At 39.1% G+C, this 19970-nt stretch overlaps 1 protein-coding gene across 10 annotated transcripts in view; it reads left to right on the top strand.

Annotated features, from left to right (window-relative positions):
- Positions 1 to 19970, top strand: part of LOC132905114 (TWiK family of potassium channels protein 18-like) — a 369444-nt gene that overhangs the window by 184787 nt on the left and 164687 nt on the right. For all 10 annotated transcript variants that reach the window (XM_060956108.1, XM_060956106.1, XM_060956105.1 and 7 more), the window contains one exon: positions 15890 to 15945. The gene's annotated coding sequence lies outside the window, so the exon portion shown is untranslated. The remainder of the gene's footprint in view (positions 1 to 15889; positions 15946 to 19970) is intronic.

Genomic DNA, 19970 nt, shown 5'->3' with positions numbered 1-19970 from the left:
TCTCGAACCCTACCGTATGACGCTCGAGGCGAATTTTTTCCCTCCAGCGTTCAGCAATTAACTTCTACGATCAATGGAACAAGTGTACCGCGTGAAACGTGCAAAACGATCTAATTATCATTATACTGAAAATCCACTATCTCCGTTTTCATAGTTCCCATTCACCGGTACTAATTACCGGTGATTCAACCGCACGTTACGCAGCCCCTGTATTCGTCCGAAAGGAGACGCGCTCAAGGGAAAGCTTTTCTCCAGCGATTTCGCGACAGAGACGTTTTCGACCGGCTGGAAACTAGACGCGGCTCGTTTCGACAATGAGGAGAAGCCGAATAATGGCCGTGGCACGGCCCTTTTTTCATCTGTGCAATCACGGCGATCGATTAACACGGACGCGCGTTGGTGTCTGGCTGTCCTCTGCGGAACAGCGCTATAAATTTTCTCTGTGCTGCGCTTCGACGGGGAATTCAATTTTCTTCCTGACGAACAACTACATTTCCCTCTCTGGGCCTTGTTATTTTTATTTCCCATTCTTCTGGCGTTTCTTTTCCGTAACTTGACAAAGAATTTTTTTTTTTTTTAGAATACCCACGAATTCATGAATAATTTAGAGAGGCGAATCTGTAACGGTTAATATTCTTTTTGCTGCGATACGAAGAACATTTTTTAGTTTATTTCTTAAAACCGTTCTTACGGAATTTAATTCTCGATTTAATAATCGTACTTGTACAGTACGAAAACAAATTAATTTCTAAACGATTCGAACGTTGCATCGCGGGATATTTACGTTTTTATAATTATTCGTTTTATTATTTATAGTTAGGACGAATATTTTCCGTCGTATTTACAGTTGTTTTCATCGTTAACTTGAAACAGCATAAATCACACTGCCTGATTTATAAGCTTCATTTTTAGCTTCTCTGATTAAAATTGGTTTTTGTCTACCTAACTACCATGTTATTTCCAAAACGTTTTACTAGCATCGCGTCACACGCTATTTTGAAAATATTATTTTATTTATCATGACTGTCTAACCAACGTTGAATTTCCTCGGGGTATTTTCGTGTAACAAAGATATCGATTTTCCGAATTAACCACATTAAAACATAGTTCTGGAGAAACATTTTATCTCGTTTCAATCTGCAACAAAGCAACGTTTTCTACAAATAGTTACATGTACAAATCGTAGAAGAGAATCGACTGTACGTGCATCGAAGAATATAATTGGATCGAAAACGTATCGAGAACGTAGTAGGATTAAATTCTTCTAGAAATTGCAATTATGTATACCATTGTTGCTTCTTCATCCATTTCTATAATTATCCATTATAAAATAAAGTTAGATTTTCCATCGTTATATCCTATAAAATCACATTTTAAATCCTTTTACTAAATTCTTCTAGCAGTGCTGACTTCTTCGTCCATTTCCACGTACCGAAGCAATTTTTCGTTCCTTTCACATTTTTGTTGAAATTTTGCTTTGCTTAAAAGAATTAAAGCAACGCACAGCGACAAAAACTATTGGATGATATTCTAGAAACTTGGAAGGTTATTCAAGAATTTCTGGAGATTTTTTAAAAGGGTTTAAACGCCTCAGTATGCGTACAACGGCAGTAAAACCAAAATTGCAGACGGAAGGATAATTAGCAATTACCGAGTTAAGTTAGATTCGCCATTGTTATATAGATAATCTACAAAAAATCAAATTTCACGTCCGTTTACTAAATTCGCCTAACGATTACGTTTATCGTATATCGTTGTTACTTTTTCGTCTATTTCTATAATTACCCTTGATAACAGAGTAAAATTAGATTCGTCATTATCAGGTTTCATGAAACGAGTCTCAGAGCCACCTTAGCGTGTCACATCGACCTCTTAATTTCCATTAGAAGGAAAAGTGAGCACAATAAATTGCTCTCGGTTGGTATCTCGACGTTACACCCTGACGTAAAACATTGAAGCGCCGTGATACATCTTAACACACTCCTGAATGCGTTTCATGAATTACGAGGAAACAATTATTATCAGGCCACGACAAAGAGTTAAATCTCGCAGTGCACTTTTGTCCTCCTAAGTCGCGCAAACGTCCTTTCAAGAGGCCATGAGCCATTTCCTCTTGGTCTTTCGTCTTAACTGAACAAAAAAGCTATTTGCATCGCATAAAAGACCGGCTTGATGGAAGGTGCAAATAGGATGAAGATAAGGGCCGTCATTAGCCAGGCTAGAAACAAGTTCGTCGAAAAAGTAAGAGGCAGAAAGTAGGGGAAATAAAATTTCTTCCACGATTATGGTGTATTCCCATATAAGCGATCTTATCGTGTCTGGCTAGGTTTAGCGACTGTTGCATACTTTAGGACCATCCACCGAATTTTTCGATGATACCTTTTTATCGCGCGATACATTTCAGCGGAGGTTCGTGACCGATATACATACTCGAGTCACGCGCCTGGAAAGTTTCAATTTTGATCCTAACTTCACTTTTTCGCGGCCTTTCTTGCGTCTCTGTGCCTCCAACGTCTAACGTGTTATAGTTTTATCGCGTTATAGTTGTTTCAAATCTTGCAGCGACTTACTTTTGAGGTATAACATAAAACTATGGGAGATGAATAAAAAATATATATATATATTTGGCGATAATAAAGCTGTATACGAAAGATTTGTTTTATCGTCATTTAGAAAAGTAAAGATATCGAAAAGACATTCCCGTAATATCATGCAGTAAGTGGACAAGTATAACACCTGTCGATAAAAGTTTATCGAATATTCTTTTATGGAAGGTATCGGCTTCTTGGAATAGTTTATGCAGCAGTAGATCGGAAAAGCATCCTTTCAACGAAACGCCTTTGGATCACATTTTACCGAGTGGTCAGTAAGGGCCAGTGGTCCGGAAAAATACTTTGGGACGCGAAGATGGTTGGTATGCAGCCAAACTGCCAGAGTTTCGTATGCGGCTCGCACTATACACTTCTCTAGTACTTTAAAGTCCGAGCAACACAGTCCATGACTCCTTAACTACGAAAAACGGTACAAACTCGCACACCATGTTGAAAGTTTTGCAAAGGCAATTGAGAATTCTCGACAAAACTCACGAGACGTATAACAGAGACGGAGAAGCGCGGATAATTTTTTGTATCAACTACGGAAGAGATCTTTTTTCTTCCTTCGATATCGGTTACTCGTTAGCACGTTGTATTTCATCGTCCAATTGCATTTATATTCTTTCTGTTGGTAACAATTATTTAACGTGGCTATGTTTCGAGCATCTTTACGTTGTCAAAAACACGCGAATCGCGGTCTTGTTTCCTAAAGCTGCTTTAATCGATTCATTAAGCTCGGTAAAAATTCGTCTCTCTGGCTGCGACACGATCTTTTCATGTCAGGCATCGATTTTCTCGTTGCAACATGACGCCCTCGATAATAAAACGGTCTCTTCGACTTTTTTCCACTCGACCAGACATTCCACCCTCTTCGTTCTTCTAGCTGCTGAATAAGCTGAAGTTAAATAATGATTCCGGGAACAGGACACGCTCGCTCAGCCACATCTTCGAATAATATAACGGGTCTGTCGCTGAACGATGAACCAATAATTTCGGATTGCTGTACCGTGTGCGAGTGTGGAGTGTCGTCTCTTCCTTGGAAGGATTCTCCGGTCTTTTCCTTTAAACCTCTGTCTCGGCAAATACCGAGTTCGGCCTTTTCCACCGATACGAGGTTTCGCCTATCCTTCGTACCCGTTCACCTATTTCCAGTCAATAGGATTCGTCCACCCTCGTTACACGACACACCGAGGGAAAAGCTGATCGAGGTGAAGAACGACTTTCGCCAAGGACAATGTTGTCATTTTTCTTCGTCGACCCGAGAAATTGATTACTTTCATATCCGTGCATAATAAATCGCGGGTTAAGCTCCGTTCCCGGGTGTCTAATGTCGTAACATTCTTTACAATTGTAAACGAAAACAGATGCTCTCCGTTTCTTAAATCAAGCGTCGTACTAGGGAACATGGCTGCGAGAGGATCGAAACGAATCGAACGACCGTGTCGTTAAATGATAGAGTAGGGAACTTTATTGGAAACAACACTGAGAGAAAAGCCGTAATATAAATGTGAAATATGAAGTCTTGATATAGCTGAGGTATGCTAATAATCGAAACCGTTGTAAAAGATGTATGTTCTAAGTTGTAATTTATTGCCAATGCTATATTAGCAACTGTAAATCAATGTGACAGCGCGCATCGTTTTAATAATCCTTCCACGCACGTTATATAATGCAGAGAATCAGGAAGAAGCGTTCCTTAAATTTTGCTTATGGGGTGCGTTACCATAACAACGCCGCTATCAATCATTCGGACATAATCTGGGTAATATCCTGAATAATTCCGGAAAATGGAATCCCTACCAGATGTGGCCCAATCTTTTAAATTTACCGTAATAATTGTGCACTGAAACAAAAAAAAAAATGTACATATATATGTATATATAGCCATGAAATTTTGCAACACGATTTTAATACGTAACGTGGATTTTAATAACGCAAGTAAATTAAGAGTAACATTGAGTCCTTCGTCGCTATTCTTTTACTTTATCCAATCCGCGTGTCATATATAACACGCTATTTCTTCTTAATAGAATTTTCTTTTAACGATCTTTGATGTTTCCAGTCACGTTCAGGCCACACAAAATTTCATTACAACAAGTGTTCACGAAGAAAGTGATAGTTGCGCTACATATCGTTCTCAAACGCATTATCCATCCTCTATATCCTCGCAATATTTATTCCACTGTCGCCTTCCACTCAGCTCTCCCTTAGCACGGGAATAAATTCGTCTGCAACTAACACGAGGGTCGACAGTGTGGTCGACAAAGTGCGAAAATCGATTTTCCGCACCCTACCACGAATGAAAACTTCCGGCCTTTAAAGAGTCTCATTATTTTCCTGCCAGGAACGATCGTTCCTAGTCGAATTCGACCACCCTCGTCTCTCTTTCTCTCTCCCTTCGCCAGTTCTCGTCGACGCCGAGAGATCGAGGGACGTGGACCGACGTGGAGGGGGATGAGATTGATAAATTATCGGCTTGAAAAATGCAAAACCGATACTCCCACACCCGCCGTGACTGCAAGCTTATATACGTACACGGTTGAGCGGTTGTTTTGTGTGCGTGCGTCCGCGCGCGCGTCCGCATAACCCAGCGTGCGAGAGTAAGTTGCCTGTGCGATGAATTCAGGCGAACTCGTGTTCTGCACATAAATTCCGACGCGCTGCCGCGTCGGCTGTCATACGAAGGTGCGTTGAAAAACTACAGGCTGTATCACCAGTGCATCCTTCATTTTTTTCACCCTAACACGCTGTGTTGCCGTGGTTGAACGTTGGCTGACTTGGAGCACACTGACGATCGGGCCGTGAATTAGAATATTGTTGCCGAATTTTCGCAGCCGACTCTATATAAAATACCAAAGATTTTTGCGCTTTTTGCATTCGCCACTGCTTTCTCCGATTGGAATTTCAAGTTTCCAGCGACGGTCTCTCCACTCCAAGCGTACAAATTTCACGTTTCAACGTCGATCTTGCTCCGAAATCGTCTGTGAATGCTTTCCTGTCACCATTCGACGGCTGATAAAAACCAAACTATTCTTTGCAATCTGCATTTTTCCTGTAATCACTGTTATAAATAGGATACGAAATGTTGGCGTTAAAATTTCGCGAGAACGGTGAAACTTGGGGATTGTGGGCGGGAAAGCAAAACAAAAAGTGAATTAAACGCGGAAATGCGCACCGCTCAGAATGGTGCATGTGCATACAACCAAGATTGAAAGCTCAGGAATACGTTGATTTATAAAACGCCGCGGTAGAACGGAACGCTGTTCTCTATGTTGTTAATGGTTCTCCGTAATTTGTATAAATTGCCGGGAAATTTATGTTTTTCCGTCGGTTCCCCGACCGGAGAACGCTTTATTTAATCGAACGAAAACTCATTTTCTCTATCCGCGTTTTATTGTTCGTGTTCCGTTGTTCGTGTTCCGTTGTCCGCATCGTGCTATGTCGTTTATCATTGTTTTCCTATCGCCGCTTATTAGCCAGGTGGAGATGGGAGAGAAGCTAAAGTGAACGTTTATTCGTTCTTTCGAGAGGAATCATTACGATGTTCTCAATTAATAAATATCTCGTATCCATCGCCTATCCATTTTTATACGACGAAATTATTCAGTTTAAATGAGCAAATAAGGAGGGAACCCATATTTCAATAAATAATGAAAACACACGCACAGACGAGAATTGGAAAATATACGAAATATTTGATAAAACAGACGTTTGTATGAACAGAGTATCATTAAATTATTAAAACCGTTATAGCGCGTATTAAATAAAAAAAGGAAGAAGTTATTCGCGAGATGATTATATTGGAAGAACAAATTACGTATTAATTTATTCCAGAAATAATTGAATATTTCTGTACTTTGAATACGAATAAAATAATAATCATTGTTATCGCATAATCAACGATCATAATAATAATCACAGGCGGAGATGATTCTTTTTAATACAAATATTGGCGATAATTCGCGTCGCGTCGAATAATTCTCCAGAATTTTCGTGCATAATATTTCACCTCTGAATTTTACCGCTCCCTTTAACGTACGAAATATTTCATGCGTAGGAATTTCAGTTTTAATACTGCAAATAACGCAGAGAAATTGCGCAACGCACTTTTACAAATATTTCTTCCGCGCGTTTGTTACCAGGCAAAGAAATGGAACGGGTTACGTAAATAGAGCAAAGTGCGTGTGCATCGTTACGTAGATCAGAAAGATATCAAAGGAACAGTTGGAAAGCTTCATCGATACCGCTCTTTCGTATCGTAGCTGCATTATGAACGTATCACCGTTCATGTCAGAACCCTTGGCTTCGAATTCTCCTCTGCCGTTCATCGCAATAAAAGGCACTGAGCTCCTTTTAGTCTTCGAGTATCGATACGTTGAAAAAGAGCGCGCTGAAGATCGTTTATTGTTTCATTGTCAGGAAGCAATGATACAAATATAGTGGAACGAATAACCGATAGCGGTTACTGGTTGTGTTCTAAGGCACAAATGATCTAAGTTAAATATTTAACTTATTTAAACGTTATAACCAACGAAAAGGAATCGATATCCTTGAATTTTCATCCTCAAAATCTCTTGGCGCAACTAAACATACTAAAACTCCAATTTTTAACACATAAAATCATCGTGTTGACACAACCGTGAATCCAACACCGATCGAGAAATAGTTCACGATATTCAACGATTATATCCTATTTTGCAGTTTGATTTAGGCATATCCGATAACAGATGACAGATTATTCGATATTCTTGCAAATTCGTCAAATACGTACAGCCGATATTCTTGAATTCCTCATATGGGTAACACGAATCTGCAAACATTTGTCATTGTGGGTTTCAACCTGGTTAAATATACTACTGTAACGCAATGCAGATCTCCGATGTCTGCAAACTACATTCGGTAAACAAGTTTACTAGAACCTTAAAATTGTAACATGTTACACTGACAATGATAAATATGGCTTTCAGGACAAGTTTTACTACATTCTTAAGCTTCGTACATTCACGAACGTTGTCTACGGACAATCCGCGTATACGGTTGTCCAATATCCGTGTTCAAGCCTGTACTGATATCTCAACGTCCCTGCTCGTCCAACTGCGTAAACTCGCAATCATCATTCATACGAAATATATGTGTACTTTTTGGTTGATAAAGGAATAGACGAGGAAGATTAACGGAATGTTTCTAGATTCGCAAATTATCGAGAACATCTATGAATTTCTATAGTTCTATCTTGCTCTGGTTCTAGCCGATAGAAAGAGTGTTTAACCTTTCAAGAAGATATTTAATAAATGTGAAAGTTAAAACGAGGAATCATGCGATAATCGATAAGATTATTTTTCATATTTTGTTCAAACTGCCAAGATACTGTTTAACGTAAGAAACCTATAGTTGAGTCAAAAATGAGCAAAAGAACGTACCATAGCTAATATGAGAACGAATCTGTGTAAGTTAAATGTAGACGAGGAGAGAGAGGACAGTCTCGAGTTCTTCTAGTAAAAATTTGTCATCTCGTCATTTCCTGGCCGATCAATCGTTCTTTGCACGAGGTTTATGTAACATGCGAAGCACACGAGGACGGACAAGAGACACGCGTTACTCGACGGTGCTATTCACGTTCGAACATACAGTTAGAAGCTGCATTCGTAGGTGATAACCGAATCGAATGAAACGCGACGTAATTCGATTTTCCTGGTGCTCGTTGAAGCGGTTTTCTAGTCCTTCTATTGGACAGTGTTTCCTGTACGACGATCTGTGTACACACCGATACCGACGTTCTCTCATAACTCATAGTTACGACCTACCAGAGGAGATAATAACTCTAAAACTCTTGTTTATGCCTCTGCGAGCGATTTGCCTAGTGAATCATGGTTAATTTTGATAAACACCAACAGAGTGTATTTCTCTGATAACAGGCTTGATTTGTATCCTTTTATTACACTGATTGATCGCGTTCGCCGCATTAGTCGTTTACATTATCCCGGATATATCGGAAATTAAATCGCTTTCTGAAAAGAAATCTAACCTTTGAATCGTGGTTGTGTTTGCGTGATATAATTTTCGGTGAAACGTGCGTTCTGCCGTAACCGTCTGACGTACCGTTGCACTTTAGACGAAATATCTGATTAAAAAAAGAAAGGAAAGAAAAGGAAAACGTAGCTCCGAGTACGCGTACATCATCTTCTGTTTGGATTTCAATTTCCTTAACCTTCAACGTTCTTAATTAATCGAACATTTATTATCAAAGGTCATAATTCGCGTCTAATTCAATTCGCTTTCCTTTGCATTCGAACCTAAACGTACTCGTTACATTTAACCTAATGGTCAAATCCTTGAACTATTTTCACTTGGCTCGCAAAACGCCGGTATAATTAATGAAACGCGGTAATAACACAAGGAATGAATTATATAAAGGAACCAATTGAAAATTTAGCAGGTCGTACAGTGTGACTGCTCGTTGAAATTCTAAAGCCTTTGACTAAGGTCGCGTATCGGTGAAACGAAGTAACGTCAAACGTCATCCAAGGTTCGTCGATCTAATTTAACGCACCCTACGCAAATAGCCTTATATCTCAAAGAAAATGCGCTATCTTCGTAAAATTGAGAAGCCAATATGGCCAATACACGATGAACGTCTAAAGCGATGCACGTCCAAAGAAGCTAATAATAACGCCGGATATCATCGTGAAAGTTTATCGGATGCTACAACTATGATGTATATCGCGTCAGCCACGTTGATGGATCTTTGCTCCAGATTCCTCCTCGGCTCGCTCATTAACACCGAAAAATTTCAAGTGGTTAAATTTCAATGTAACGAGGCATTTATGATTTCTCATTCGGTGAATCTTGTTAAAACAGCTTTTTGTAGTTCAAGTATTCTACAGCTATCGTACGGTTATCCTGCCTTTTCAATTCTATGAGAAAATGAATAGTACGGTAGTCCGCAATAATTACAAGGATTTAAATGATGTAGCTGAACTTCTACTGTTTAAAGCGTGTATACGTAGCGAAGTAAATTAAACTTTTCTGCAGTTCGCGTTGTGTGACTATTCTGTCTTTAAAGTCCTGTTACAAATCCACGAGGAATGTCGGTTGCGTTTTCAGTGAAACTCGAGTCTCGCTGAATGGCAAGTATGTAGTTCAACTATAATGGTACGTGCAACAAACTGTACCGTTCTCTTAGACGCGCGCAAAGCTCTAGAAAAGGGTGGTTTAAAAAGGGATGCTCGATGAAATTTAACAATTTTCTTACGATACTGAGTTTATATCACCGAGAACGAAGAACCACGAGAGTTTTGCTTCGAGCGAAAAAGGTGGAAATCGATAGCACGCAGGTCATATCGATGTTACGAAATCCTTGAAAGCGCCGAATCGCGCAATCACGCAACAACGCGAATACAACTTACATCGCGGTCGATTACACGCGATATCGTAAAACTTTGGTACAGTGGCGCGCGTACGGTAGAACACGGTAAAATGCATGGTAACAGTTGACACAGTTTTTGCTAGGCACTGTGGTATGGTGAGTCAGTGAGTTCGTAACAAAAACGAGCACTATGACCGCCGGTGTCCGCGCTTGGTGTCACACCGCAACAAAACCAATGCCTCGAAAACAGTTTCGCCTAAAGTGAGCGATGAAACGAAACACGCTTCCGTTGATAACGACCGCTTCAAAACAAAATACCGAGGCGCAGGAATATCACAAGCCACTTGCAGCTGTCTCCGCCACTCCAGCCTCTAAAGGACTCTATCGAGCGTCCTTTCTTCTCTTTCTCACCCTTCCCTCTCTCTCTCTCTCTCTTCTCACCTGTAATTCATCCACGCAGTTTGCGCCGGAGGGAACTCGAATTTATGTCTAGGTCGTCCTGTTGAGAAAACTGCGCGCGATAAATTTGCCCTTCTTAAGTGCTTTAAACGTCACTCGACGCTAGATTAAGTTGCGCATGAAACAAAAGGAAGCTTGGAGCAGCCGAGCGAAGGTAAAATGAGAATGAGTAAACAGAAAGTCCTTAGTCGTTTATTTTTATGGTCGTTACGCGTTTATAGTAATTTTGAAAAGTTACCGACGGGGCTAGCTATGATTAATTTTCAATATCTTCCAAGGAATTATTGTCGTAATTCAACAGACAGAACTGTATTTGGACAAGCAGTTCGTGTAACTGGAATTCAAGTAAAAAATAAGTAGAGAAATACGCTGTCGACTGTACGTATTAGAACAGCTATCGATACTTCGTAGAAATCGAATGTTTCTCACGCTTTCCATTTTCTATTTATTTTATTCTAAATTTCTTATTTCATACGCGTCGTACGTCGTAGAGTACCAAATAAAGTTATTTTTGCGTAGGTCGAAGTTAGCTCCAATTCGAACCGGAGGGTTTCAAACTTGGAAATCCGTAAAATTACGTCAAAAGGAAAAAGAAACGTAAACGATCACTCGTTTTTCTCAAAAAGATGCAAATCTTTCTTCGATACGATATTGTTTCAAGTCCACGGATCCGCTTAAGATTCGCCAACTTGCTGGACTTTCCGAGAATTCTTGGAGAAAATTGAACTATTTCTCCGCGTTGTCATTCTCTATGCTCTTTCAACGGGCTGCTTTTCAGATATTTCCAGGTCTTTAGGATTTAAGACAGCCCCGGCTTGTCGAGTGTGTCCTTACGATTGTTATTTCAAGACCGTCCAAAGCAATCGTGTTCGTGTTATTTCAGGACCTCGGCTTCCTGGCTTCGGTCTCCTAGAAAACCTCGTGATATTTCCACCATTCGAGTCTTTGTTTGCCACAGAGATATTTTCGTTTCCAAATCGGAAGTGGAAGTGAATGTCGCATTATCCTGTAATAAATTATTCCTTCTCCCTTTATGGTCGCGATATTTCATAAATTTTGTATTATACAAATAGGAAATTATTGATATTAATTACGTTATTAATCATCTTGTACTATTCTATTATATCATACGACGTTTTATACAAAATTCAATCAATTTCGTTCAAATGGGAAAAATTCAATTTCGAAATAGACACGCGCGTATTTCTCTTTCGTTACGTTCTCCTGTCCGAAAATTCAGCGCTGCCTGAGATTCTTGGATCACGTACTACGCATTGAAATAATTTCTGAAATCCGATTACGACGTGCGTACTGTACGCACGGTTTGAACGTGGTGGTGCACCTTAATCCTACGAGCGCATCAGATCGTTTAGCACCATGTATTTGCAAGTAATCGGATCGATCTTACGGGGTCACGTAGGCAGATTTCAATTTTATCGCCTTTCGAGTATTCCCGTTTGAATTAGTCATTAACGCATTTGTCTCCACCAACGCATACAGCTGTCTTGCAGTACGATTGCTTCGCCTTACAGATTACGTATATTCCCTTTTATCAGAAATGTCTTTATTTCAAATAATAAAGTTTCTTCTAACGCAATGTCCATTGTGTTCCTTTCGTCTTTCCATTATCTTCTGTTGAAACGCGTAGAAAGAAACGCTCGATAAAGTATTTAAAAAATGTTGATTAAAGAAGATTGAAAATTGTTTTAAAGTATTGTAACAACGCAACTAAGTGGAATAATTGGATGCGCGATAAGCCTCTTGGTTAATACGATACAATTATTATTAAGTGTACTTTACCTAGAATGTTTGATTACATAGTCGGTATTACGGCGTGCGTGATCACTATTAATATCATTGACCATGCAGAACCGTTCGTCAGAATAATATAGTGGACCACAGAGTTCGTGTTACGATCGAATTAACAACTATTAGTGATAATTACGATAATTGACGACATAGTTGTTGATGTAGTCAGTGATTAGGAAGAAACGATAGTAATTCAACTACCATTGCTGCACGATTATATATCCTACTCTCGTATTTTGATATCCGAATCCGTTAGATGAAATTACACTTAATCGCTAATGGAATTCATTATCTATCCAGACTTTTGTTCTACTCTATTTACTATTTATCACGTTGCCGCGGTTAAGCGTTTATTATACGCGTACCTCTTGGAAATTACTTCGTCTTTCTTTCTTTTTCTTTCTTCTTTCTCTTTTTTTGTTTTTTTTTTTTTAATACTTTATAAATATTTTATTCCGCAATCACTATCGTACAAAGTAACATAAAAATGTAACAAAGGTACTGAATTTGAAATTCATTTTAAAAATACACGACGAAACCACAGATAATCGTAAAATTTTTAATTGCTCTTTCAAAAATACAAACTTGATGTGCTTTTATTAAAAAATAACTGGGTAAAACGCTTTGCAGAATAGCCACCGGTGTACAATTTTTATTGTTGCGTTACAATCACAGACCTATCGTTTCGCTGAATATAGTTGCAACGAATCAGATTAAGTTACAATCGACGATATTGAGAAATATCACGTCGAAGAGGAATTCATCAACTTGTTATTAGTAATACCGAATAAGATACGTGTTAATTAAAATTGACGAATTATTGAAAGAGCTGCGCAATGCTACAACGAGAAACTTACACGCCACACACGTGTTCGTTATATTCCTATACACACTCGCATCAGTCAATCAATCATGTCAGCAGCAGAGCTTGCTGCACAACGTGTATTGGTTTTTTCCCTCGAACTACACTTTGCCTATCCTGCATCGTCATCTTATTTATAGCATTTCAATCTCGCTTCTCAATAATTGACGTACACTATAATTCGGGTCTACTGTGTATTTTTCTACGTAGCTGACAAACATTAACCTGCCGTTTCCAATGAAACTCTATTTTAGGCCAAGCGATATTTCGACATTGATAGGTAAAGTGCAGTAATTGTTGTTAACGTTATTACATGCTCCTTGATAACGATTACTCTACTTTGGTTATTTTATATATTTTTTGCATATTACGTATGTGCACTTTTTTGCGCTTTCGAAACCTTCCAACTTGCCATGAACGCATCCAAATCCTCAGTCTACTTGTAAGTTACGATCTTGTAGATTATTTTCTTCGTAGGACACGCGTTTATCAAGTATGTATTTTCGTCCAGTCGCGGGGAGACGCGTTCGCTTTGAGACGCGTCAACGGGAGTCGTAAATTCCCGTTACGATATACGAATCGACACCGCGAGCAGGACGATCCCCTGATTTCTGTTACGATAATAGGGGTGGTTGTGTTGGAATAACTGTAGTCTACAGTTATCTAATATATATTTATTTATCACCGTTAACAACACGTGGAACGTACAGATATTATTTTGAGGTCTTACCCGAGGGTTGAGGTGTTCGCGCGTTAAATGTCGATACCGTGACTGCCCGATGAGCGAAAGAACCGTCCGAAGTATGTTGACTGTCTGCGTAGTATAAGAACAGTGAGTGATCCATCTCGTCCTACTTAGGAGGAAAGCTCGGTGTGGGTGTACCCTTGCTGAACTAAGGACGCGGATTCGTTGTTCACACTTTTCGGTAGAATAGTGAGGGTAACGATCCGCGATGCCCATTGGTTTTGGCCAATATTAATAAACACAATACGAGGAGAAAATCTCCTGTAGATATGGCTCATGGGTGTCCTTGTTCTTGGAGAAAACCCAGCAGTTTCGCAGGGCACATCTGCTTTCTTCGTAATCAGCGAGAGTGCGTAATAAACCTACGGATTTTTTGGGACCCTCCATAAACCGGCGATGTTTATATGTCCATAGTTTAATGGTTAACAGATGTGGTTTATGGGGTTTTCTTGGGCCTAATACGGGTCACTGTGACGATGGGTAGGCCTAGGCAGCCTGACCATGAGGGATGTCGCGTGGACCATCTCACGCGACGTAACAAAGTATCAGTCTGATTTTACAGTTTTAATAGCCATGTATAGCTACCCTAAATGTAATAAGTATCCAGTAACTCACAGACATCGGTATAAGTAGAATTTCGCCCTTTCTGCGATGTTCGCTGCTGGAATGCAAAGTACATTCGCGCGTGAATCATGCAACAGAAATGGCCGGTAATTCATCGGGCCGTTATGTAGGGCGACGTAAATCGAGAAGATTGTGACAATGAATCAGCGCAGCTTTATGGCTCTCCGTGTAATTAAGTCGTATCCGATAAGCATTAAGTATGCAAACGCGAAGCAAATCCACATTTCGTGCCACTATTCGCCGCTTGTAATCGGATCATCCTGCCTTGAATCCTACGCGATTCGTTCGACCCTTGTAAATTTTCCCCTTCGATCTTAATTCCACATTCTTTCTCGTTCATTTTCCATGGTTGCACGTGAAATACCGGTTTCCCTGAATTTCAGATTCCTAAGCTTAAACGTACCAATAAATATCACTTTAAATCTGAACAGTAAGTGGGCATGGTAAATATTGAATTTCAGACGATAAGTCAGATATTTGATTGTCAGGGATTAGGTTCGAAAAATGTCTTTCTTTTACAGACACGTCTTTTACAACGACGCATCTTTATACAAACATGAAACCTAATGTGTCGAACGTTGTGATCTTTATTTTGATAGAACAAAATGGATCATACGTAATTCGATAAAATAATATAATGCGAAAAATGTTGTGCATCCATCATTTCCTTATGAAACGAAAGAAACTTTTCGGACAACATAATAGTTTCTCACGAAAGTATACGAACGGTTAGGAGAGAATTTTTTGATGAATATGTACATCACATAAAAGATATAACTTAGAAAAAAACGAAGCTGGCACCCCGCTGGGGGTAGCCGCCCACATACTATATTTACTTTTTATTTTTATTTTTTTTTTCTTCACCAACAAGATATAACACTTTACCAAATGTCCATAAGGACAAATTGTAAAATAACCAAAATAAAAAAAAAAAAATATGTACATTATACGGAACGTTCGGAGATTTCGTTACAGAACTAATGAAATTTTAAGATGTCCTGTACGATAAACGAAAGGTTTCTAAGAGTGTTCCAATACTTTCGCCAATCACTCTACCTACATATGCTTCGTTGCCCGTTATGTCAACTCGTTTATTGAATTATGTTGCACGAACTTCAAATGTACCTAGTTCATAATGTAAAGCTACATAAGTACTTGTTTGAGACGAATGTTGCAAACTAGTTGGCCAAGTGGACTCTCTATACTTGGATAATCCTTCCAAGCCTGTGAACATCCTGTTTACTTTGATAGTTGGAAGTTGGAAGTGTAGTAGTGACGTTACAAGTCATTGGAGGTATTAGATCGGAGGATAAATAAATATTTATCTCTATACGTATTAACGCTTCTTTTTATTAAAATTTATTCCGTAAAATTCTTAATTATGGTTACTAATTTCCTCTAATTAATCAGTTTTTTCCCATATTTTTCAGGGAATTGATTACGTGTCTGCTTGGAAAAGGATCCGTATTAATAGACTCACGGAATGGTAAGTTCCCACGGCTTTTAATTTCGCGAAGTAACGAGGCTTTAATTCATAAAGGGTTGCCTCCAACTGGCTGGGACTTTAACGAGGACATTAAAGTGGTTTCGAGTCATGCCGGAACTGGTACGCATTCCGTCCTTCAGGGAGGCTGTCGGCTGTTAAACATTGCACGGAAGAATTTTTTAACATGACGAACGAACTCCTTTAATTTCATGTAATGAAATGCGTGAACTGTTACTCCAAATTAAAACTGCTTCCGCGTTATCTCGCGAATTGTTAGCAGTTTCTGCCGCTTTTGAATCTCCTCTCGCTCGCTGTTCCGCTTTATTTTCACGAAATTCCAGTTGGCGAAAAAATTTGTCCCCGATATTATTATAAAAATGTTCGCTCTCTCGAATTACCTACCCTATTTAAAAATTCATGTATTTACGCGCTCGATATTTCAAGGTTTATCGATTCTATCAATTTTATATCGTCTTTAAAGTTAGCAAAAGTTACGCGGGCTATATCGTAGCTCGTAACTTTTTCTCCTAGCACGTTATACCTTCTCTGCGGTACGCCGGTCGAGAAACAAGCTCATCGGAGAAACAAAATTTTTATCTCGAGTTTTTATTTCATTATATTCGCGAAATGATTATGAACTCGTGACAAGAAGTTTGATGAAAGCAGCCCGTAACTCGGCGCAAGTTAGAGAGAGGCTGCCTAGAGATGAAACCATCTAGAAATTAACCTACTTAAAACTACTAACGATAGATCGTAATTCTTGCTTTCTCAAAGTGACACCGTTCCTATCGAATATAAACTTCTCCATTAATGCTTCGGTACATTGATTAACGAACGAGTATACACTGTATACAACATAACGACCGCTAAAAGAGAACGTCGCGTTGGAAATGGAAAGTTTCAACGTTATTAAGAAAATTACATTAGATAGAATTACGGTGATGAAATATTCGTCCTTCTCCTTCGATAAGCTCTGTACTTTGTGCTTTATTCGTTTTCCAGTGAAAACCATTGTCAGAGGTAGGAATAATTGGCTTGGTAATAACATATAACGCGATTATGTAGATACAAGGTGTGTAAAACAGAAGTAAATGACGTTATTTTATCCATGATGTTAGAACACAATGGAAATAACGATTTATGAAAATAATAATTTCGCCTGGTACGACAATCCTAGGTTATCGATAAAGAGGTACAGATTTGGAAAATGATGCAGTGCTATTAGTATTTTGCTATTTAATCTGATATATTATAGCTTGTAATTAATAATACGTAACCTGTTTCATTCTTCTTATTCCTATGGCCATGGATTTAATTTATAGTAATTAAAAAAGCGATACAATGTACTTCATTCGCGAAATGTTTATTTTTAATTTTCTCTGTGTCGCTTTATACCTATCAGTACGGTATTCTAAAATGCTTCGGGCGGTGATGACGCTTAGACAGACAGCAGGAAATAATTTGCGCCGCGTATATCCGTAAAATACGACTCTAGAGATGCGCGCAGCTTACCGTTGCGAGTCGATGCTTATCAACAATTGTCGTTAACTATGTCGTAACTTGGTATTCCCAAACGTTGGGCACCAGTAAATTACCAATTGCTACGCATTAGTGACGCAAACTTCTCCCACGGGTGCATAGAAGTGCTCCCCTTAGCGAACAATAATGAGGCCAATGAATGCGACAGTAGCACCTTGCCAATGTGTTTCTGCTGTTATTTTTATTTTCTTTGAATACGCGATTTAACCAGTGGCACACTCGCTACTATCCATCAAGAGATTAAAAATTGAAAAACTTGAAGCATAAAACCGTATAAACTTGCAAAGAACCAAATTTTTCGATTAATCTACGATCTAATCGTCTTCGTACACCTTCCGTTGCATGTCCCTAATTTAATTGGATTCATACTTTATAATGGTAGCTCGTTTACTAGAAGACACAGTGTGGCCACGAACACCGGTTTCGCAAATAGCAGTTGAAATTACAGGCGGTCGCGCAATTACAAGGGTTAAGACGTTTCCTGTAACTGTGTTCTTGCAGTCAGTCGTATAGCAGCAACCTCTTAAAGGTGACGAACAATTAGTTTCGACCGTTCCGATGTTGATTCAACGTTACGTACCGAAGTCGGTCTTCTTCCATTCGCCCTGCGACATCGACGTCTACCTGTTCCTTTCTTTCCCATTTCTCCGTATCCTCTATTTTACTCCGTTACTCTTTCTTCGCGTAGCTTCGTCCGCCTTTTACATCGGCTTGACTCCACCGGAAGTACGCCGAGGCTGACCCACATTCGACAACAATGGCCACACTCAACTGGCTGCACTCGCCTCAATCGTCGTAGCCTAGGCAGAAGTTGCCTCGTTTCGGTCTCGATTTTCCAAACGACTTTCCATTCTCTCCTCCTCTCTCTTTCTCTTCTTCTATTTCTTTCTTGTCCCTCGTTTTCACTCCCTACGGCTACTCGCATTCCTATTTTTCAATAATTTCAAGCGCGCCTCCACCTAATTTCAATCTTTTCTTCATCGGCAACGAACTTCCTCCGCTTGTTGAAGAATTGATTTCATCCTGGGTCGCTGGAAATCGGAAGTTCCACTTTAAAGCCATTCATCGTGTCCGCGGGAAGTTTTCTGATCGATGGCGTTGCTTATTACCCATGTAGATGCACGGACTACCGGCAATTAAAATTGAAAAGACGTGATCTAAATTTAATAGATGATATTTCGATGAAAATTGCTATCAGCTTGTTAGTCGGTCGTCCTGCTTTGACATTCATCAGCGATGACAGTTACTTTTCTGTGAATCAATCATTTTGTGAACGATGGTTGACACTTGACGTCGAATCTATCAACTTATTAAGCTCGATAGAGGAATTTTGTATTCTACCAAATGATTTTATATCACGGAGAGAAATAGTGGATTTTAATATTCAGAACTATGTCTTCTCTGTGTTCCATTAAAGAGTTTCTACGATCGTTTGCATTATCGGTTAGCATTTCAATCGATTCGTAATAAAAACGAGAATGATCTATAGTCGACGTATTATCGCTAATTTATCGAACGGAGTTGTCATTCATTTTGTCAAGATAATGGACGTTTCATTGTACTCGATTATACTTGATACTATACCGCATATTTAAGTATATCGTTAACGTGATTTTATTTTTATACTATTTTCAGTTAATAATTTCCATGCGAGTTTCGCACGTAGCTATATAAAATTTGTACAAATTTTCTCAACTTTCAGTTTTCCCAAATGTTCTATCTCGATACTAAATGCCATTGTATAAAAGAACATTCAACGTAACGAAGAATCTTCAATGTGTATTCCACTGTAGTACATATTACTTACATCTGACACACACACATACACACACGCTCTTTGTACTTAATTTTCAATTAGCAATTTAATTTAACGAGTCTGAAAACGGTTGTAGCTGTTTAATAAAACAAGAAAATCGACGATATAGTTTCACACCTGCATTAAACATTCTTGGAACATAGAAGAGGAGAATGACGAGGATTTCGTGGTAATACATCAGTATGTCAAGCGCTTAACATCTCCATACTCTAAATTATCCTTTCTCCTTTTTCCATTCCCATTTTCCCTTTCATTGTTCCGGGTACTGTTATTCCCTTTCGTCCTTTTTTGTTTTCTTTCCATTCTATTCTACATGTCTCTTTTTCTTCTTTGAACTTTTCATCTTTTTCCATTTTATCTATCGCGTACGTACCTGTTCTTTTCCATTCCATCTCTTGTTTTCTCTTTTATTCTCTTACCACCCTTAGGTTAAACCTATCGCTTCTTGTTCGTTACTCGACCATTACCTCGTACCATCGATACTTGCTGCAATTCTCACAGCACATTTTTATCAAACAACGACAACCCAAAAATTTTGGTATACTCGTACTTTTCGAACTTTTCTTTTGCTACACGACGCTACTCATCGACACCATAGAAAGGCCCTGTCGCAACTCACGAAAGGCCAGTCTTGGTGTACTCTCGCGTGGATTAAAACGGCTAGCCTGGA

Source organism: Bombus pascuorum, chromosome 3 (assembly GCF_905332965.1).
Source record: "Bombus pascuorum chromosome 3, iyBomPasc1.1, whole genome shotgun sequence".
Classification (NCBI taxonomy): domain Eukaryota; kingdom Metazoa; phylum Arthropoda; class Insecta; order Hymenoptera; family Apidae; genus Bombus; species Bombus pascuorum.
This window is presented reverse-complemented; position numbering and strand designations above follow the sequence as displayed.